The sequence below is a fragment of the Stenella coeruleoalba genome (genome assembly GCF_951394435.1).
Source record: "Stenella coeruleoalba genome assembly, chromosome: 9".
Lineage (NCBI taxonomy): Eukaryota > Metazoa > Chordata > Mammalia > Artiodactyla > Delphinidae > Stenella > Stenella coeruleoalba.
This window is the reverse complement of record NC_137155.1, coordinates 42,871,557-42,895,091: the sequence shown is the minus strand read 5'-3', so window position 1 is coordinate 42,895,091 and position 23,535 is coordinate 42,871,557. Positions and strand designations below refer to the sequence as shown.

At 34.6% G+C, this 23,535-nt stretch overlaps 1 protein-coding gene across 4 annotated transcripts in view; it reads left to right on the top strand.

Moving 5' to 3' along the window:
- LOC307191209 (uncharacterized protein) overlaps positions 1 to 23,535 on the top strand; it is a 773,147-nt gene that overhangs the window by 365,172 nt on the left and 384,440 nt on the right. For all 4 annotated transcript variants that reach the window (XR_013829639.1, XM_079931055.1, XM_079931054.1 and 1 more), the window contains exon 4: positions 9,686 to 9,772. The gene's annotated coding sequence lies outside the window, so the exon portion shown is untranslated. The remainder of the gene's footprint in view (positions 1 to 9,685; positions 9,773 to 23,535) is intronic.

Below are 23,535 nucleotides of genomic sequence, written 5' to 3'. Positions count from 1 at the left end.
CTAAATTCCTACTCCCGTATAATCATGTGCTGAAAATCAGAGTTTAGTATGTATATTCAGTATTATTAAGTTATATTGTGTTTTAATACTTTGCTGAGATAAGAATGCAATGATGTGAATATAGAGAAACTATAATATTTGCCCTCAAAATAGCCTTCATTCTTAGAAACAGGTCAAACTGCCCTATTGTAGCAATAGGTAGTAGTAGGGAGATGAAGGGGCCAGACATGCATACCTCCCTTTGGCTATATACTCAGTGCAATGCCCTGATGTCATATAGGAACTAGCTTTTCTTCCATTCAACTTATTTAAATTCTTTATATAACACAAATATAATAACTGTGAAAATGCCTCAAGAATACTAGTCTTATAAACGCTGATTCTACTATTCTGTAGGAAAAAAAAATAATTTCCCCCAAAACCTGAATCCCAAGAAATTGTTTTAAAGAGTTGCTACGAATTAAATATATAGAAAATAAAATACATCTTCCTGATTCTAGTGCAAATATCCATAAGTAATTTTTTCATTCAGAATACAACTTCTTTGAAAATTCTCAAATTTGTCTTTGACATTTCTAGAACAACAAAGTAATATATCATCTGCAGATAAAATAAACAGAGCAGATGGAAAAATAAGCCGTTTTTGATACACTTTGAATATTTTGATAAAATTAATAACTAGTTTACTATCCCCTGACCTATATGAAAAGCCTAAGGGCAAACAAATAAAGTAGCAATGCCTATGTAACTTGCTTAGCTCAACAGTACTTGCTCTAAGAATATAATTATATTCTATTTTTTTCCTCTAATTAATTCCCACTCTAGGTAAAAGATTCCTTACTCCTCCTTGCTAGGTTAAGTGAACAGTAGGTACTGTGTATTTATAGCTTCTATACTACAAATTCTTATCCAGGCATTATGGGATTACCTCTCTTTGGGGCAGGGAGAGGGCAGGATTCTCAAATGTCGGTGTTACTTGCCTGAATAATAATATATTCAATATAATTATTGTATTTAAAAACAAAAATTAGAAAATAAAGCTTAAAAATGGAAATATGCTGAAGTAGAATTAGAAATATTACAGACAACATGGACTGGAGAAGTCAGTCAAACATAAACCTATAATATTGATATACATAGGAGTATAGATATTATAATTATATGTGTTTATATGTATCACACCAAGGTGTATAGAATACAAGTATTATGTATAATACATACTAAAATATATAATATACTTGAGCAAATGAAAGTAAGTAAGAAAGAATGTAATGGTTCCAATCCAGAAAGTTACTGAAAAGAAATCCTAGAACAACAGCTAAGCAGAACCATTTAGTGGTAACCAACTGAAATAGAGAAGGAGAAAAAATGATTGTAATATGAAGTTTCCCCAAACAACAATTCAAGATAAGCTTTCATATGACTTAGGGAAGAAATCAGAATGTGATATGGCCGAGATATCGAGCAAGAAAATAAACAACATTAGAAATTGCCACCACCACTTCTCCCCCACTCCCCTCCCCATCTGCCCCCACAAAAAAATCCATGGTCCAAACATGAAGCAAATGATTCAAATTGAAATGGTAAGACAAGCAAGAAGTGGGCCTTTACTCCTCCTTCCGTAATAGGGGTGTGTGAGATAGAATATTCACTACTTCACACAGGGGGAAATAGCTCTCAGGGGAGTGCCAAGTTTCAGTTAGAATGGGTCGTTGAAATGAACATTCAAAAAAATGAGTGAGAATATTTTGCTACGGAGGGATCATCAGTTCACGGATGCACACCAGAAGTGTGGCGGTGCAAACGGTGTAAGACTGGGTAAGATTAGACCATGAAATTTGGGTAGAATAGGGATGATTGGGGAGACTTCAGCTTCTTGTGTTGCCTGAGGCAGGGATGTAAGCCATGATGGGATGAGTCCCAGTGATTACTGAGGCTGATTGTGGTGCTGATGCTGTGAATGTTGAGGATAAGTGATGGAGAGGTCTTGCTGGAACAGATACAGTTCTTAGTCTGCCCTTGTAGTCTTCCTAATGATGTTGTTGTCAAGGATCCTCCTCTTCCTACCTCCTCCCTCCCTCTTCCATTCCTTCTTTCTGTCATTCTCTTCCTTCTTCTTTCCTCCTCTTTTCTTCTAAATCACTTAATAGTTTAAACCTTCAATTTTCACTCCAAATTCATGAGGCTAATATCAGTATGTGGACATTCTCTCAAGTCTGTACTATATTCTAACTCCTTAGGTTTATTGTTATTATTTTTAAAATTTAAAAAACATTTTTAGATTTACAAAAGATTTGCAAGGTGATAACAGAAGGTTCCCCTTCATATGCCCAGACTACCCAATTATTAATGTCTCAGATCATCTTGATTCCTGAAAATTCTTTAGGTCCTTTGAAGGCTAGGATAGGCTCAGGCCAGCTAAGGAGAAGCAAAGAGGTCATTGAAGGAAGAAGTTTCCATCTGTAGCATGATTTAACTATAGATTTTAGGGCACCATTTTCTAGGCCAGGTATCTATGCCTGTTGAAAACCTTCTGCCTCAGGAAAGTTGTCTCAGTGGAATATTCTTGACAATAACAGTGATGGCTTCTGTCCTGATGCCAGAAAGTTTTCTGGCCCTACAAAAGTCTTGATGTTCTTGTTTCAGTCTTGTTTGGCTGCCATCTATAACCTGGCTCTGAATGTTTCTGGTTTCTGTGTGTTCACTGCTTCTTGCTTCTTCTCACCCTTGACATGTTCTTCTTGTTTTCAGTTTGATGTTGGCTTTTGTGGTAGGCAGGATAATGGCCCACTAAAGTTGTCCACATCCTAAGCCTTAGAACCCGTGAATATGTTACCTTACATAGTATACTGGGCTGAATAGTGTCCCTCCCAATTCATGTCCACCTGGAATCTTAGAATGCAAACTTCTTTGGAAACTGTAATTAATTAATATAAGATTGTACTAGGTTAGCATGGGCACTGATCCAATGAATGGTGTTCTTGAAAGAAGAGAAAACAGAGACACATTTGCACACAGACAGACGATGGCCATGTGAATATAGATATTAAAGGGGGGAAATGCCATATGAAATGAAGGCAGAGATTGGACTGAGATGTAGAAAGACAAAGAACACCAAGGATTTCTGGTAACTACCAGGACCTACAAGAGAGGCATAATAGCATGGATACTCTCTTACAGCCTCGAAAAAGAACTGACCCTGCCAAAACATTGATTTCAGACTTCTAGACTCCAGAACTTTAAAACAAATCAGTGCTTTGTTTTAGGTCACCCAGTTTATGGTGATTTGTTATAGCAGCCCTAGCTAGGAAACTAATGAACATGGTTAAAGAGATTTTGCAGTTGTGATTAATTTAAAGATCTTGAGATGGTAAGATTATTCTGGATATCTGAGTGGGCTAATATAATCATAAGGTTCTTTACAGGGGAAAAGGGGAAGCAAGAGAGTCAAAGAAGGAGATGTGATGATGGGAACAGAGCTTTGAGTCATGTGACCGTAAGCAAAGGAATGCAGGCAGCCTCCTGAAGGCGCAAAAGGCGAGGCACAGATTACCCTCTAGATCTTCTAGAAAGAATGTGGTTCTGCAGATACCATGATTTTGAAGTAGAAAGATCCATTTTGGACTTTGTAGGATAGTACGTTTGTACTGGTTTAAGCCACTAAGTTTGTGGTAATTTGTTACACCAGCAGAAGGAAACAAAAACAGATTTCTAGATTCTGCTTTCTTGGACCTATCCTTTTATCTATCACCACCTATGACCCATTCAAGTCCTATTATCCAAGAATTATTAAGTTAGACAACTAGCATTTTGTGCATGCTACCTTGGATATGAAATGATAATTTCAACTCTGAACTTTGCTCATAGGGCAGCAGAGAAGCTAGAAACATAGGTTTCTTTCAGGATATAAATATAAGGCAAATGAGTTTGCTTGTAGAACAGAACAAATGTGAAAGTGGTGGCAATATTTTTTCCCCTGCCCCTTTGTGAAGTCACTCCTTTTCTTACATATTCATTAGTCCAATAACAAATTAATCAATTAGTTATTTAGAGTGTCTAATATGTATCAGGTATGTTGAGAAGTATTGGGAAAACAAAGACAATTAATGCGTATTTCTTCCCCGTATCAAGAGTTCATAGTATGGTGTGGGAGAAGCTGGTAGTTTGCAGAGAGAGGCAAACCTCAAATATAAAATGGTGTGATGAGTAACATCATAGAGATATCACATAAGTGCTGAGAGGCACAGGGGAGGTCCATTTAACGTAAGTGCAGTGGAGCTCAGAAATCTTATAGGAATATCTGGCACTTGTTCAAAAATAATGATAGACATTAGCCAAGTGTAAACTTAAGGAAAGAGCAATACGTCAAGAGGTTAAGTGAGAAAAAAAGCCTGGCACAGTAGGAAGACTGCAAGTAGTTTATTATAATTGAAGTTGTGGATCCAGGAGGGACAGGGTAAAAGAAGAACCTGGACATGTAAGTAGGAAGAAGGATATGAAGGCTGTTGCATGTCATATTATGGGTTACTGACGAAAATGAGAAACTGTTGAATGATTTATAACAGGGAAAAGACCGTCAGATTTATGTTTTAGCACAGGGGTCCCCAACCCCTGGAACCGGGCCGCACAGCAGGATGTGGGCAGCAAGTGAGTGAAGATTCATCTGCCACTCTCCATCACTCTCATTACCGCCTAAAGCATCCCCGCTGCCCCTTCCGCCACTGGTCCATAGAAAAATGGTCTTCCACGAAACTGGTCCCTGGTGCCAAAAAGGTTGGGGACTGCTGCTTTAGCAAGATTAGTCTAGTTGCATTCTAACCTGTACTGCTGGCTCAATCTAGTCCTAGCCTAACTCAGCACCCTCATCTTTTGGAGCTTTCCTTTTTATTATCCTAATCTCCAGTTTACACAGTTCATTATTAAGCTCCTGAATTGCATCAAGCTCATTATTTCTTTAAGGTTTGTTCCGTATTGTTTCCCCTTCTTATAAAACTCTTACCTCATCTCACCCCCAAGACCTTTACATAAATAACTCCTACTCATCACTCATTAGGTGGTCTTGTTAAGGTTCAGGATGAGCCTCCCCAAAATGTGTCATTTTAGCATGAGAATTACTTTGAGCTAAAGACAGTCGAGACCTTTTGGGTTCACTACTGCCCCTCCCTTAACTACCTAGAAGAATTTAAATTGGGGCTTTCTTCCCAGAAAAGAATTATTACCAGAGCTAAATTTTATCTAAGTGATCGCATGAATACAGCAGGGGAAACATCGAATTACCAGAACATGTAATCTTCTTATCATTCTGTGAATGGCCCCCTTGTCCTTGGAAGCCCTAGACCTTTATCCCATTCCTTAACTCAGGATGACATATGCACCTCATTTTCTCTTTCTTTCTCTGTGTACCTCCTTGTTTACGTACCTAGTTCATAGTATAGTCATGTACGGTGAGAGCTCCTTTCTGGAACAGGTCCTCTATCTACATTCCTTAGGCAGTTAGGGGGAAGGTTTAAGGTTCTTCCTGAGCTTTTTGGGCCTTGAAAATAATTAGCCTAAATTAATCCTCATGCCAAAGAGATTGGGGTAGCAAATTTTGCTCCCCTCTAGACCTAATACCTAGCAAAATTCTTGACACACAGTCTGCCTTTAATTTAGATTTATTCATTGTTGCTGTTGAATAAAGAAATAAAAGTATAGGCTGGGGGATGTTTATGGCTGGGAAGCAGGAAAGGAAATGGAATGATAAGGGAGTGAACATGTAGAAAAGACAGTGAATTTAGGAAATATCTGAGTACAAGACCTAATGACTGACTTGAAACTGGTGGTGAAGGACAAGTTGAAGTCAAGGAGAAGTTTGCCCTCAGAATTCTGTCTGAGGAACTGGCTGGTTGGCAGCAATGGAATGACGTGAGGAAAACTAAAGAGGAAAGTAGGCTGGCTCTGCTACTGGAGATGCAAACTAGATTAATCAAAGTAAACAAACTGAAAAGTCAGTGGTAATCATCAGGGTTTCTAGTTTCAGATCTCAGGACACAGAAAAGTTGTCTGGTATTATCTCATTAGCCTATCCTTTTGTTTGCATTTAACTCATAAAATTGTTAATCTTTCTTTTACTTTTAAACTGTCTGAGTCATTTTACAGCAAAGTGTACAGGTTGAAGAGAACATATGGTTGCATTTCATCTTTTAATCAGTCTTAAAATGTTTCTTGTTTCCTTTTCATAGGTAAACTCATCCTATTTGCATTTATTTAAATACATGTAATGTATTTTTCACTAATACAGTCCTCTTGTTTTAAGTTTTCTCTTTTTAAATTGCCTTGCTGTTTCCTTTGTTTCATTTTTCTATATGATTTTACTAATTGTACTGTATGCAGTTTTAAATAAAATGCTTAAATTTCCATTTCTCAACTTACCAAATGCGAATAAGAAGCAGTTTGACACATTGATTAAGGTTTCAAACTCTTTATTTTTGTTTCTGGGTTCAAATCCTATCTATTCACTTTGTAGCTACTTAGCTTAAGGCAGATCATTGAGCTCCATGACTTACTTCTCTCATTTGCAAAATTGGGATAATAATAGTACGTAATTCTTCTTAGGAGTTTGTCATAAGCATCCAAAACTCTGCCCCTGGATTTCTTGTGTGGATATACCAGCATTATTGCACAGATGAGTTTTACCTATTCTCAATTTATCACTTGCACATATTATTTACGTGATAATACTGTCTCTATATTCTTTTGTTAATTGAATATTCACTGCTGCCTACTAAACATATCATGTTTACTTTACAATAATACTGAACGATAAGTATCATTATCCTCAATTTATAGATAAGAAAATTAAGACTCAGTGGTTAAGTTAGCTGTAGAAAATTCCACAACTAATAAACAAAAGACTCAATATTAAGACCCAGATCTACCTAGCACCAAGCTTTTGACCTTTCCTTTTGCCTTTCTCTTTATTTTGAAAATTATTGGTTAACTAGTAGATCTCCTAAGGCCTGGATCATGTCTGCATAAACATATTATAAACTCACTGAAGGTAGAATTACTTTATACTCTTCTCTGATTATGTACTTTCTTGCCTGTATAGTGCTAATCCTGTAACAGAAAATCAATAAATCCCTGACAAATAAGGTTGCAAAATATGTATTTATGACTATTATTTATTCTGAAGGTTAATGATATTTTTTACTCCCTGAAAAGAATAAAACCCTTATGCATATCTTCTAAAAGATAGGCTGTGCAGACTTTTTTATTCGCTACATATTATAAACTTGAAATTCAATAATGCCTTCAAATGAGTTTTAAAAAAGGTTAAATGTGGCATCTAGTAGAAGGTTATTTTGGAGGTAATTAAGTGAGGTTGTGAACTGTGTATACAGGGTAATTATTTTGCCAAAGTATCAATGTTCCCTAGAACTTCATTCCTAACTTTGCAAATATTCTTTTATTTTTGACTATTCAGTTTTTTTCTACCTTAGACATATACATATACTAGTGTTTCCAAGGGCAAAACAGTGTGACTACATGTAATATGCAGATTAATGACTTCTTTCTTACTGATCACATCTCTTACTACAATGGGATTCGAGGATTATTTTCATTTTTAAAGTAAACTAAACCCATTTTATTTGCAACAGCAAATGACAGTAACACAAATCTCATTGAACATAATATGAAATCTCAAAATTTTTTCTTATTAATTGAAAAGCAAAATCACTTAAAGAAGAGATTTAAGGATTAATTTTTAAATCAGTTTTTAATCTGCTTTTTCATTTTTCATTACAGTGCAATGAAAATTTATAATGAAAAACACAGTTCTTAACCTTTTTCTTTTTCTTTTACAACTTATATGGTTCCATTTAATGACACTCAGGAACAGGTGAAACTACACAGTAGTGTTTTTAATAATTTTTCTTATTTCAATATATTTAATCCTAAGAAATCAAACATACTACATACCAGAGAAACAGACCAGAATACCGAAATTTACTGCCTACTAGTTTTTAAACCATACATTATACAGTTAAATTTTTTAAGCATATTAAATTCAAGACAATGATATTTACACAAATAGTTGTGCAATGATGCATTATGGTAGAATTTGTACTAGATACAGAATGAGAAGATTTTAGTTCGGAACTAAACTCAGCCTAGTCAGTTTGTGCATATGTAAAATGCATGAGTCAAACTACATATTTGATAGTGACACTTCATACTCTCAAATTTCTGTTTTATTAGAAAAATAGCCAACTTAGAATATAAATACACTTATCCAAAGTCCTTAATTTATCTCTGTCTGGCTAGTACTGTTGGAAAATATTTAGCTGAAGTAGGTGGTAATCAATTAATGTAAATTCAAGCACTGTCTTGAACTTGATATGTCTAAATTAACTTAGAACCTGGTAATTTGATAATACCACATTGACAAAACAACTGCTTGCAGTCCTGAAACCAATGTGGTTGTTACCAAAATGGCAACGTAAGAGAAGATAAGCCTGTTTCCCAAAGCTTTTCAACCATTTCCTACTAAGATTATCTGCTAGTACATGAGAACCAGACCAGACCACTGACAAAAATCAAATTAAGGTGTTGCTTTCCCAATCAAGGCTATTGTTTCAAGTGGCCTCCTGGTGCCATCATTAACTTGAGAGGGAAATGAGCAGAGCACAGAGGCCAAAAAGTAAAGGAATGTATTATTTAGGCTTAAAAATATTTCTGAATGAGAATATTTGACTGTTGGTATTTGCACATGGATCTGAGGGGGAAAAAAGCTTACTTCCAAAGAGTTTTTGAAGAAAATTACAAGGTTGGCCTATAAAAGTCAGTTCTACACGTAAAGCTCCTCCTTGACCTAAAGTGAGTTCTGGTATGACTCAGTCTAAGAGAAATGTTCAGGTCCACAAAGGATACAGTCTCAAAAGCCAACCCCTGCTGTGTCCACAGAGGGTAAGTGATATGAGAAAACCTCCCAGAAATAAAGCCAAGGGTTACAGATGAAAATGAATAAGGAAATTCCTTCAAAAGAGCTGAACCAGGGACTGCATGATCAGCTCACCAAAGAACTCATTCTATTCCCAGAACAGGAAATTGTCTCAGTCACCATCCAAAGAATTTCATTATTATTGTTTATCAGTCATTCCTGTGTTTGCCTTTTTTCCTTTTTCTGAATATGAATTTTTATTGTGTTTACCTTATTTCTGCTCCATGGTTGTATCTAGGAATGATAGGGGCAGACAAAATGCTCTTATTTTATAATTTTCTAGGTCATGAGAACAACATTCACACCTGATAAAGAGAACTGTACATCACCCTAGACTTTTATGTAAATGCAGTCCCTAAAGTTGCTTGGGTGGTAGTTTCCTCAGTAAGGGGTGGGTAGGGGTGGGGGTGAGTGTTCTCTGTTTGCATAAAGACACACACTTGAATATTTAGATATTCCAAGGGTACAGTATGGCAGAGACAACCAGTCACATCCCAATATTTTCTCCTATTCTCTTTCATAGGAAGAAAACCCTTGATTTTTAGCTGAACACATGGTTGTCAAGAATAAAGGCTTCTATTCCAGTGTCCTTTGCAGCTAGGTGTCATTAACAGCCTAAGTTCTTATGAAAGAAATGTGAGGGGAAATGTGCTTATGGTAGTGAAGCAAAGTAACTCCCTTCCTTCTTTCATTCTTTGGCAGCACTCTAGCATTGAGAGGTCTACAACTTAGGTGTCTACATCTACAGATGATTTCATGGACAAGAGTTTACGTACCATCACTGAACTGGTAAGGTCACTTTCAGTCTTGTTAAACTTGATCTCTCTTTTAGTCTGTCCTTTTGGGAAAGTCTATACCTCATCTAATGTACTAGGTAAAGGGAGAATGAATCAGGTGAAAAAAAATATTACATTAAGAGAAGGTGGCAATTGTGAAGTGTTTGAAACTAAAAAAAAAATATTATAGTGCATTTGAGAATGTTTGGAGTAAATTGTCATGACTGTATCAAGAAAATGAAAACAAATCTAGCATGGATGAATCAGGGAGTCCAAGGTATTTTGGGGGGATGGGGCAAGGGTAAGTCATAATTGCTTCAAGCCTGAGACAAAGCTGGGTGTTAGATTTTACTCTCAGAGCCAAGAAAATTAACCAGATGCTTGTAGGTAAGAGAAAAATCTATTGTTGATTACAAAAGTAGATGCAGTACCTGGAAACCTCAGCAAGTTTGTCTTTTGTTCTTCACTGAAACACCTTTCCAAGTATCTCCATGGTTGTCTGAGATGTTGTTATATTTTCTACTTTAACACAAATGTAACTTGGTTATTTGGAGGAGTGAATCCTCACACTTAGCTTTCAGACTTTCCCAGGTAGACTTTTCCTACCTTATTCTCCTGGAATCCCTCTCGATTTCCCAAACTTCCCAGTCTCAATAAACTCATGCATCCATGCACATACTCATTCCTGAAAAATTAGTTTTTCTTTCTGATGAGCCACAGAGGTAGGCTTCTGAAAACTGTTCAAGGACTTAAGACATTACATTGTATATATTTGTCTAGGTTTCTGCTTCTGTGAGATCTTAAAGGCAAAGACAATGTTTAATTCTTTGCTGATTAAACATCACCTAGAAAAATGGCATGTATACAGACATAGCAATTATGCATTTTGGTTTTAAAGGCTAATTTATATTCCTAAAATGACCTCATTATACCCATAAATCTTCACCCTATTGCAGAAATTCAAACCTTTGCTCATCCTGTAATACATCTCCCAAACTGACTCTGATATATGTATTTACTCATAATACTACTTTTCAGAAAATATATCTCATTTTTGTTGGATAAATATAATTGCCATGCCTACAGTGTACACAACAGAAACATTTCCAAATGGTACTGAATGAATGGAAAATAGACTATTGAAGCAATTTCTGGAATCTGATTTCCCTTAAATTACCCTTTTTCTGAACTTCGATTAATATATACACTTCTTGAAATTGTACTTTATATATTCTTACTTCAACTGCCCCACTATTCATATACCTTTGAGTTGTTGTAATTTGGCAGCTACCTTTTTACTATTCTCCTGAAACCTTTCTTGAAAGGTCAGCCATAACTTGCCAAACACTGTCATTATTAGACACCTTGAAATATTTCATCATATTGTAAAAGTTTGTTCTCTTTTGGCTTTTCTGACATTGTATCCTCAAAGATCTTTTCTATTTCTCTGACATACTTTTCTCCTTTTCTCTTACTGAATATTATTCTTTCTCCTCTACGTGCCTCTACTCCAACTGCTCAACACTGGAGTTTTGGGATTTTTTATAAACTCTCTTTCTTCTTAAGTGAGTTTTGGTAATTTGTGTCTTTCAAGGAATTTGTCTCAAATTTATTGGCAGAAAGTTGTGTGTCATATTTTCTTATCCTTTTAATATATATGGGATTATAAAATGACGTCTTCCCTCTCATGTCTGATACTGATAATATTTATCTTCTCTCTTTCTTTTATTTCCCTGGCTACAAGTTCCCTCAACAGTGAGGAAAGGGGTGGGTGAATAAATACCACTGCTTCCCCATGCTGAGTGGAAGAATACTGTAGCATATTCTATGGTTGCTCAGAGTTTCCCTCACAAAATGGAGCCAAGTTGCTCAGTCCTCCAATGGCACATTTTCTTGGCATCTCTTTTCTGTTTTACCTTCTCCACTACCTCACTGGTGCTTGTATCATGGTTGGCTTTTAAGAAATAGGAAGTAAGACAAAGTTCAAAACAAGTATCAAGAGAATTCAGGTCTTAAGTAATATTAGGCAAAATTGGGGAAAACACCATCCCCCCAAATTAGCAAAACAATATTATTTACAAAATTCTTACCATATTATATACAAAGTGTCCAAGAATAACACAGTAATTTCTCCCAAGAACAAACTTTTTGTACTATAGAAACATGAAATATTAGGTAGAAATAATTATAGGATTGCTTTAGTCTTACAAACTTTGATTCTGTTATGCACTAAAGTGTACTAACTAGTGATCTTGCTTAAAAAATACTCTATACTTCTAATGACACTGTCTCTAGGTCATGTATTTTCTATGAAAGTTCGTGGTATATGGAATTTAATTATTATGTAATTCACACTGTTTTAAACATTAGTTCCTTCATTTTACTTTTGAGGACACTGTTGCCCAGAGTTTTGTAACTCATCTACATTTTTTTGTAACCCATCCATAAATGACAGAGGAAACTAGGAATACAACTGAGAATGGGATTCATAAGTTCTAATTTTCAAGTCAAATTATTCCTACATTATTATAAGTATCTCTTTTACAGTGATCAAGGTAGTTCACTATTTTATACTATCCAAGGAATGGGTTCACGTATAGTTTACTCTGATACCGTGAGAATTTATACATAGGTTGTAAGTATAGAGCATAGTGGTGGAAGCTAGGAAGGTGTAATTGAATTTAAGAGTAACCCCATATTAGTAGATGTGGTGAACTGGTTCATCTAAGTCTTTGCTTCTTCAGTTTTTTCTTTTTCTCTTTTTACTCAAGGAAATGTAAATTTCAGAATTCAAAGAACACTGTGATTAATTAAATTGTTTGAGCAAAGTGAGGGAAAAGTGAATAAAATGATTGAGCAACAGGGGAGAAAAGCTTATTTGTGTAAAACAATATCAAATACCATGATAATTATTGAAAAAAACGTGTTGTGGGAAATGTCCTCTTTGGGGAAACAGACATAAAACTTATTTTAAAAAGTAACCAGCTAGATACCTTCATTTTTCTCTTTACCATAATGTATAATGCTGGCTCCCTGGAGATACTGGCTTCTACCAACTTCCATTTTTTTAATTAAAATGTCAGAGGAAAAAAAAGACTTCAGTAAGTTGTATATTTGCCATTAAAAAACAATTTTAATTATATTAAAATTTATTTAAATTTTTGCTTACAAGTGTGGAAATTTATCTTTTGCTTCATTCTGGATTTGTTTTATTTTAATTTTTGGAGGGGCAATGTTGGTATTAAACTAAGCTCCAAAATATTTTTGATAACTTGTAGGAATTATTTATGTTTTGATGTGAAATGGGCTCAGTGATAATCTCAAGAGGAAGCAAAACATAGCTATAGAACAGAGTAAGCTGTTCCAGTTTATTGATAGCCTGCTTTATTTACAGCAGAAACTCTTAACTTTTCTTCCCTTAGAATACATTCAAAACCAAAGCAGCTTAAAAGAACAAATTCATCTCCATAAATTGTGGTTTATAAGCAGGCCACAAGCATCTATTCAGATGTTGTTGTATTCTTTAAATAAGTAGAGAAGACAAGAATATAATCATATGAATTTGCTACTGTTGCAGATTACAATATCAGACCAAATTGCATGAAGGAAGGGATAAACAGCTGATTTCTGCTACTTACAAACCGCTTAATGTGATCATTCAGTTCTGAAATTCTAAGAAAGACCTGTACAATTGATATTCACTTGTGTTTTGGAGACACTCCAAAGTGTGTAATATTTTAAATATTCAAAGTAAGATAGGTTTAAATATACATATAAAAACATGTATATACACATATAAATATACATATTTCCTAATCCTTCCGTCAAAAACATCAAAACATTGACAATCACAAAGTACTAATCACATTGAGTGCGTGAGTTATAAACTCTAAATATAATTCTCAATTAAAATGTTTCAGGATTTCTTGTAAACAAGTAGTATTTTGCAATAAAATAATAGATAAAATAAATTCTGAAGTGAAAACTGTGCAAGATGAGGCTGGGACATTTAGTCTCCACAAGAGCAAGAAAGCTACCTAAGACTAATAGCCAATGTGCCAAAAGTACATAAAAGCCAACATGAAGGGCCTCTCATGGACCAATGATAGGACAATTTGATCATCATAAAGAATAATGAATGTAACTGATTTTCAAACCGTTCATATATAAAACTGATGAGTATCATTATAATTCTTAAGCAATGGAAAGACAGAAAAAAAATTGGTTACCGTTGAAATTATCTAGGTCTCCAAGTTCTTTCTCTGAAAATCAGCAATTAAACAGAAAATTTAATCATGTATCTTTCTATTTCTCTATGAACCCCATTTTAGTGTAGCGGCTAAATAGCACCAGTGGGCAGAAACAGCTGTAATTTGAGGAATACAGTGCAAAATGAAAATGCGGGATCCACCGTTCAAAAATTAACATTTCAAGATGACAACCTCAGAGAATTAAGCCAAGCATGGGGTCCTTTAGAACATGGGATACTGTGTGACTGCATAGGTTGCATGCCCATATAACTGACTGTACTAGTTGATTTAAAAAAGGTTAAAATAAAACAGAAGAATTTCTACTAATAAATGTGGAAAGAATGACAGAATTAGATAAAGTGATATATTCTGGCAATAATGATAAGTTTAACAAAAAATACAAGATAAAAATTTGATGGTGAGTTCAATAGAGAGATCAGGCTATCATGAACTATTTCAACTGATTAACCTTAGCATCTCAAAAGAAGGGTACCCAAGTGTCTTGTTCCTTCTAATGTGATGCAATAGGAAGTACAAAGCATGAATATGAGCAACAACTGAACTGATAATATCTTCCAGGAGTGAAAGGCATGATAAAAGAGAGCACTGGTTTTTTGGTATATGTGTGTGCCAGGTCTGAATTTTATCTTTCAAGAGAACGAGAACATTGTGATTGATTATAATCTAAAATAAAATTAGGACTCAACATTAAACTTGGCCTTAGTAAACATTTGTTCTCCCAGCTGTTAATGTATTCATCAAAAATTTATTGAGCATCTACTATAGATTTTATATCTGCAAAGATAAAAGGTAAGAAAAATGAATGGGCAGACAAGTCAAGAAAATAACAATTTCAGTAAAATGTAAAGTTCTTCACAAAAAAATGGAAAAGTAGACTGTAGTTATCAGTATTGTAGTGTATATTTGAAATTTGCTAAGAGAGTATGGCTTAAGTGTTCTCACCACAAAAAAATAAAGAAAAGAATAGCTATATGAGGTGATGGATATGTTTATTAGCATGATTGTAGTGAGTGTTGCACAGTGTATATGTATATCAAAACATCAAGTTGTACACTACATATACACACTTCTTATTTGTCAATTATACCTCAATAAAGCTGGGGAAAAATAGAGAAGCTGAAGGAGGTTTCTTTTGATTCAGATATATTTAAGAAATAGATTAACCAAATGGAACTTATATACCTATTTGTTCCTTATTTGAAATACTAAACCATTAAAAAAAACAAGCAAAATTTTAATATAGATTTAGCATTAGATAATTGCGAAGTATTGTTATAAATATTGTAAAATAGGACGATGTTATTATGGTTATGTAAGAACATTCCATATAGTTTACAGATCTCTGGTATATGCTTTTAAATAATGCAGCAAAAAAGATAAAGAAGCCTAAGGTGTGGATAAAGTAAGCATGGTGATACCTTGTTAATTGTTGAAATCGGGCAGGGCTACATGTGGATATATGAGGACTTATTGAACTATTCTACTTTTGTGTAAATATTTTTGTAAAGGATTATATAAAAAAGCTAGTATGCTTATAGTCACTTCAGTAATAATGGAAGAAATGGATAATGAATAATGAATTGAAATAAATCATATGATTTTGACAGCAACTTTCTAGATTATCTGAACTCCTTTATGATTTGGTAAAAAGTGCCTTCTTTGTGGCATGGACATATATACACTACCAAACATAAAATAGATAGCTAGTGGGAAGCAGCTGCATAGCACAGGGAGATCAGCTCGGTGCTTTGTGACCACCTAGAGGGTTGGGATAGGGAGGGTGGGAGGGAGGGAGACACAAGAGGGAAGAGATATGGGAACATATGTATATGTATAGCTGATTCACTTTGTTATAAAGCAGAAACTAACACACCATGGTAAAGCAATTATACTCCAATAAAGATGTTAAAATAAAATAAAAAAGTGCCTTCTCTTTTGCTCAGTGTTCATTATCAGCTGAGAGCTGAGTGTATGCTCATTGGCTGTATGACAATATGTTGGGGTCTCTGGAGAGTTAACCAAGCAGGAATTTGATTTGACTCTTTCTAAAAAGTATACAGTTGAGGAATGGAATATGATAGAATCAACAAGTGAATAATCCAAGTAGGGATGATTTTAAGTGTGACCAGTGCCTTTAGAAAATCTCAAGTGTGAAAATGAGGATACAACATTTCTGTGGTCTTTTGTATCATCCAATTCATATAAACACTTTTCTCACTGCCTTAGCATATGTGGCTATTTTTAACTATGTGGAATCATCATACCCTGGAAAAGGTATAACCGAAAGGGTCCTTGTTTTAAATTGTTTACCTAAAATGTGTGTCTTAAGAAGCTAGAGATGTTCTATGAAATGACCTGAAATTTTTGGCTGCAGATTTGAGAGTTGAAATGTTGGGAGTCAGATGGTAAAATTAAAAGTTATGAATGTTGAAGAGTGGATTTCCCAAATAGTTGAGAAGGTGGTTTAGGGACCTCTTGTTTCTGCCATTTTGCATATTATTTATAACAGAGAATTGATTCAAGTGTGAACAAACAGGTTTCCTAAAGTAAATAATGTTTATGTTCATCAGTCATATAAATTCTTATGCCTATAATGTTTGCAGGAAGACACTCTAGGATTGGATTTGGCATTACCTCCTTAAGCTATGTATCTGAATTATTTATCAATGAAGGGCTCATGAAATCAGAAACACTGTAATAGGTGGGATTATGAGTAGTAAATTCTTCACTATCAGAGGCAATATGGACTTTTAGAGGTAGGGTAGCGCCAAGGCAGGAAAATCAGAATTTAATTGGCAATAGTTGACACCCATATGAGCTATTAAATTATTTTTGTACAGCCAAGTGTGGTACTTAAAAGGGTGAGAAATATTTCCCTTACACTGAAACACAGAGACATCAAACCAGTCTTTACTTATTTATTCTCAAAGGAAGTTACACTAATACATGTAAGGTAGATATATATATATCTATATGTATATATGTACACATATCTATATATAGATATGTATATGTATCTTCCCAAGTGATATTGACTGTATAACATTTGATGTTAATCAACTGATCTTTAAGTAATTAATCAAAACGCTCAATTTCCTCACATATAAAAGCATATCAGTGTTTACTAACCATGAGCTTAAGGCTCAATACTTAATTACATTATAATTAATGAAATAATCTTTTATTATAAAGAAGAAATATTTTGGTATAGTCTGGGAACATAAAGGCTAATTTTCATATTAAATACTTTATATATATACATACCTTTGTGTGTGTATATAAATATGCACACCATACATATACATGTATATATAATTGTGGTAAGAACATTTAACATGAGAGCTGCTCTCTTAACACATTTTTAAATGTACAGTATCATTAATGATAGGCATGATGCTGTACAGCAGATCTCTAAAATGTATTTATTTGTATAACTGAGATTTTATATCTGTTGAATAGTAACTTCCACTTCATCTTCTCATAGTCCCTGACAATCACCTCCTCTTTGCTTCTGTCTCAAAACCATCATAAATTACTGCCTTGACTGTCATGAATATTTGACACATTTTTTGGCTTGCCCAGCATCTGAACCCTCTTTATGGGGGAATCCCCCAACTCTTGGGTTTTGAAAATGCCAGATATTGACTTTGTCAGGGTCTCTTGCAGCTAGGCTGAGATAAGTGCTCTTCTTCTCAGATGTACCTGACTGTGGATCTCAGAGGTTATGAGGAATTCCCTGGTGGAAGTGGGGGTGGCAGGTGGACTGAGTTCCTTGAGCAACTGAGGTGTGGTTCTGTCAGTGCCGCAGTGCACCACCGGTGCATCATCAGGTGGAACCTGATGCTCTGCAACTGTGTAAGTGACACCTACGCAGACTTATGCTGAAGCAGAATTTGGGACATTATTATTTTCTATCTGCATAGCTCTAAACCCGGTTTGACAGTATTTCTGGAGATTCTGTGAATATCAAATAAATGTTTAACGTTTCTTTGCCTTTTAAAATTAGCAATATTTTGTTCCTGTTATTAGAAACTGAGGACCCTGACAAATAGGTAGCCGAAGTGATTTACAAACTAGGGGTAATCAGGAAAATCTGGAATTGGATATCTGGCCATAATTCAACCAAGAGGCTTTGGGATCCCATGATTTGTATACTGAAATAGTAAACAAATTTTATGTGTGGTTACCTGTAAGACTCTGCGAGGCCTAGCGGGGCTTCCATAGTATGGTAAGAAACAGATGAGGAATTCAAGTGTTGAAAACTATTGCATTATAATAGCTTTATTGAGATATAATTTAGATAACATGATTTTCACCTTTTTAAAGTATATAATTCAATGATTTTTTTTGGACATTTACAAAACTGTGTACATCACCATAATGTACTTTTAGAACACTTTCATAATCCCAAAAGGAAAACTTGCACTCATCAGCAGTTACTCTCTATTCTTCTCTTTATCCCAGCCATAAGTAGCTACAAATCTACTTTCTGTCTACAGATTTTGCTATTCTGGACATTTCATGCTAGTGGAGTCATACAATATGCATTCTTTTGTGACTGGTATAATGTTTTAGAGGTTCATTCATGTTGTAGCTTGTATCAGTACTTTAACCCTTTTTATTGCCAATAATATTCAACGATATGTATTACATACAGCACATTTTTTTAATCCATTCATCAAGAAACTCTTTTAACAACTTGAAGCTTCCTGTATCTCTTCCTGATCACACACCACTCTTCTCCATAGAATTAACCATTACCTTGAATTATTATAATGATTTCCTTGAATTTATTGTATATTTACTTCTTAAGCAGACATATTACATATATTAATATTTATATTATTTTGCCTGCTTTTTATGTAACTGGAATAATAGCAAATGTATGATTTTGTACTATGCTTTTCTACTGAACATTATAAAATTCACTATGTTTTTGTCATATATTGTATACTGCTGTAAATATTCCTATTGTATAAAAATATCATAATTTATACAGTAGTTAATAGACATTTAGTTCTATAGCACTTTTTAGCTAATATTAACCATGTTGCTATAAACATTCATACGTACACTTTCTGATGCATATGTGCATATATATTTTAGGATATGTATATCTAGGAATGGAATTTTGGCTCTTTAACTGCAAAACATGTTATAATATGGTGTACCAATTTACACTCTCTCCAACAGTGTGTGAGATTTCCAGAAGTTCCACATCCTCACTAAAGCTTGGTATCATTATACTGTTTTTATTATTTTGTTGTGATATAATTTACATACAGTGTAACGTATAGATCTTAAGTAAACAGGTTGATGAGTTTTGAGTGCATCCGTCTGTGTAACCCACATCTCTATCAATACTATAACATTCCATCACTCTAGAAAGTCATAGTCAATCAGTCCTCACCCCACACTCTTCAGAAATAATCACTGTTCTGATTTTTTTATAACACAGATCAGTTTTTCCTATTTTGAACTTTATATAGATAGAATAATAGTTTGCACTCTTATGTGTCTAGCTTATTTCATTCATCCAAATGCCTGTGGTCTTCATCCATGTTGTTGCATGTACTAAGTTTGTTCCTTTTTAGTGCTGAGTAGAATTCCATTGTAAAAATGTATATCAAATTATTATTATCCATTCTTATATTACAAAACCCTGCTCTGTTTTTTTTACCCCAATTGTTGCTTACTAAGAATAAAGCTGCTATGAATATTGCTCTACAGGTCTTTTTGTAGATATGTTTCCGTTATCTTGGTAAATTCTTAGGAGTCGTGTTGGGTATATGTATACATATTTCAAGGATAGAATAGGTCCTCAAGAGGCAATATCCATAAGAGATGCACAGTTAACAAAGCAAATAGCTATCACAGTTGTTTTTAGACATGTTACAGAGGTTTGAGCAGTCTATACAGGTAAACACAGCTAAACCCACATCTAAACTCCTCTGATGGTCACTCAAACAACAGACTTTGACTTACTGTGAGTCATTAACATGGTCCCACAAACACTTGGCCTCTCAGGTTGGAACTAGGAGGAAACTCAGGCCACTGAGGTTGTTGCAATAAAACCCTTGAGAGTGGATTTGACTAAACGATAATAAAAAGAAATAATATGTGTAAAAATAATCTTCGTTGGTTAGATTATTTAGCATTGTACTTTTAGCCATATTGTTGTTTTTTTTTTAAGTTGAGATGCTATATTTATTTAATTTGGTTACTAAATAAATATTGAGTAAAAATTTAATGACTCATGTAATATGAAATTTATTTACTTTTTAACATCTTTATTGGAGTATAATTGCTTTACAATGGTGTGTTCATTTCTGCTTTATAACAAAGTGAAGCAGCTATACATATACATATATCCCCATATCTCCTCCCTCTTGCATCTCCCTCCCAGGCAGATTGTTTTAAAACTGTTCTGTTACTCCATTTGGATGGAGCCTACTAGACAAAGATATTCCCCAGAGAGGCAGATTTTTAATTTTTAATTTTTGGTATTGTATGTTTAACACAAAGTATTAAATATAGTTCAGTACATTTATTTAAGGAATGAGGTTGAAAACATACATTTCTAACTATAGACTGAAGAGGAAGTATATGTAACCTTCATTCCTACTGTACTGAAACAAAAATAAAAACCAATGTATTTTGTAATGAAAACTCCTAACCTTTTTACCTAGTCTTAAGAATTTATAAACCTGAAGGGTGAAGGCAGATTTTCCACAAATAATTAGAAGCGTACTTTCATGCCTCATTCATCTAATCTCCAATCTAATTCCTGTGGTGGCCAGCCTGTGGTATGAGTAATATTAAATACTTTCTAAGGCAGTTGTTGATGACACCTATTACAAATAATAAATCGGGTAAGCCTATTTCTATTTTCTTTTCCTTTCCCACTTCCTTTTTTTCTCTTTCAGTCATTCCTTTCTCAGTTTAATTGCCAGTAACTTAATTGTGTTGGTGGTAGTTGGTAGTAGAAACATCATTTATTTTAAAAGTGAAGCATTACAGTGGCAGTATAAGATAGTAGTTAAGCTCTCAGGCTTTGGAGTATGATTGCTGCTTCTCAGCCTGTAACTTTAGAAAAGTCATTCAACCTCTCCATGTTTCAGTGTTCAGATGTTGTCAATAGCACCTAATCTATAAGCTGTTCTGAGAAATTTTTTTTAAAAGATGTTTATAAAAATCCTTACACAGTTTTTGGCATATAGTAAGCACTTGATAAATGTTAGCTGTTGCTGTTATTACTATTAAGTGAGGAAATTTTGATTTGGAATATTAGAAACAGGGTGCTTGTGCTATTGTTGCTGCTTTAAAGAGTCCTGAGGTAGGGAGGAAAGAAAAAAGTCAGGTACATTCTAATTGTCTAACATGTCTCAGGTGCTTGAATACTTAATGTAGTGCCATGGCTGTTTACATTTCTTTTACTAAATGCTGCCTAGGACTTGCAGGTTTCAATGTCCAGCCCTGCTTATGAATATGACACTGACAACCCCCGCCAATAAAGAGTGCTCCCAGCTCCCTACACCCAGACTTTGCTTTCTTTCCTGTGGGAGGATCCTGAGTAGAGACTGTACACCAAATATTTGGAATAATTGGTACCATGAAATTTACCCTTTATCACCTTTTCTGTATCTTCTTATGTCTTATTAATTTGATAAGTACACAGATTGAACATATTGAAAAAAAGAACAGTATTATCTAGGTATTTTATAAATACATAAGAGAGGAGTGCTAAGTTGGAACATATTGGCGGGGGTGCATATCTCCTATACCAAACAGCTAAGTAAAACATGCAACATCATAGTCAGTTTCAGAGCTTGAATAAAATCCCAGTCCTAATATCTCTGGGATCAAACTGTCTATAAACATTATACACACACACACACGTGTGTGTCCATGTTTTAAGTGAGACAGTGTATTTTAGATTGCAGTCAACTTGTATGATTTCTAAAGCATAACTTCTATTGAATTCTCCTGAGAAAATTCAGTAAATAATATTCCTCATGTTCAAGTAGCAGATGCTCCACTTGGGTATACACAGGTTTTTAGCTCCTGAAGCCATTTAGAAGCCGGTTTCCCATAGGCTCCTCTGACATACTTCATTTTGCTTTATTATCATTTCTTACCTTTTGGTTCAAAATAAAGCATTAAAGACCTAGAGATCAGTGAAGCGAATCCATTCATTTGTCTCTAGTGCACACCAACACATTAGTAGAATTCCTTGATTTTTTTTTTTGATTTTTTTTTTTGCGGTACGTGGGCCTCTCACTGTTGTGGCTTCTCCCGTTGTGGAGCACAGGCTCTTGGACGTGCAGCCTCAGCGGCCATGGCTCACGGGCCTAGCCACTCTGCAGCCTGTGGGATCTTCCCAGACTGGGGCTTGAACCCGTGTCCCCTGCATCGGCAGGTGGGCTCTCAACCACTGTGCCACCAGGGAAGCCCGAGTTCCTTGATGTTTGAAGGAAGGCATTCTATCAGATACAGAAATGTGAAGGACAAAAAGTCTCTCTTTTTACTTGCTTTCATTTGGGTCATGAGATATCAAGAAGTACAGAGTACAAACAAATGTAATATTTTTAAACTCAGGAAAAAATTATCAGGAGTTTATAGTTAAAATAATTTATTGCTCATTAACTTCTACATACTTATAACTGAGCTTTCCTTCTCCCTAGAAGTCTCTTAATCAAGTGGCTCTTCTGTAAGTATTTAGAACAAGCTTGTTTGTTTTTATAGGTCAGAGAAAATTGGAGATTGAAGCATCACTATTATTAATTCAGACTACAGATTACTTCATTTTTCTTTACAATTTATCCTTCTGTGAATATATTACCACTATTCTAGAATTGTTGCAAATAAGACACTTCATTCAGCAACAGGGAAAAAAAAAACTCAATTTGAAACAACTAACTCTTTCTATAACTGGCATGAGCTTATCTGAGGTGGCTTAATTTTCTTTTTTAGCAATGCTTAAATATTTCTGAGAGTTTGTCTAAAGCGTTTTCCACAAATGGTGATTAAGGTTCACTATGGAGCCCAAGAAGATATCATCCATGTTAAATACTTTTTAACTGTATCTGTGAAAATAGTTTTTCAAGGGATTTATTGAAGCTATGGCTGGGCCAAATTTATATGTGAGCTGAATTCCAAACTGTGTTTGTAAGTCAGATATAAGGAATTGACAACTTTCCATAGAAAGAATGTTATATAACATTATTAATTCCCTATGTCAACTTCAGTAAAGATAAGAGTAAGATTTGAGTCAATTGAAAGAGCAGGGTGTATCTCTTCTATTTCTACCAAGGTGGTCAACTAGATAGTTTGGAAAATTCTTCACTATAAAATACAAGATGACAGATAAACCAATCACCATTCTTATAAATACTTAGCTTAACCTAAAAGAATGTAAAATGTATGCCCAGTAGCACACTCTCTCCCTCACAGAAAAAATAATCTAAATCCAAATGGTAAGCAAACTCAAAAGCTAAAACTATCT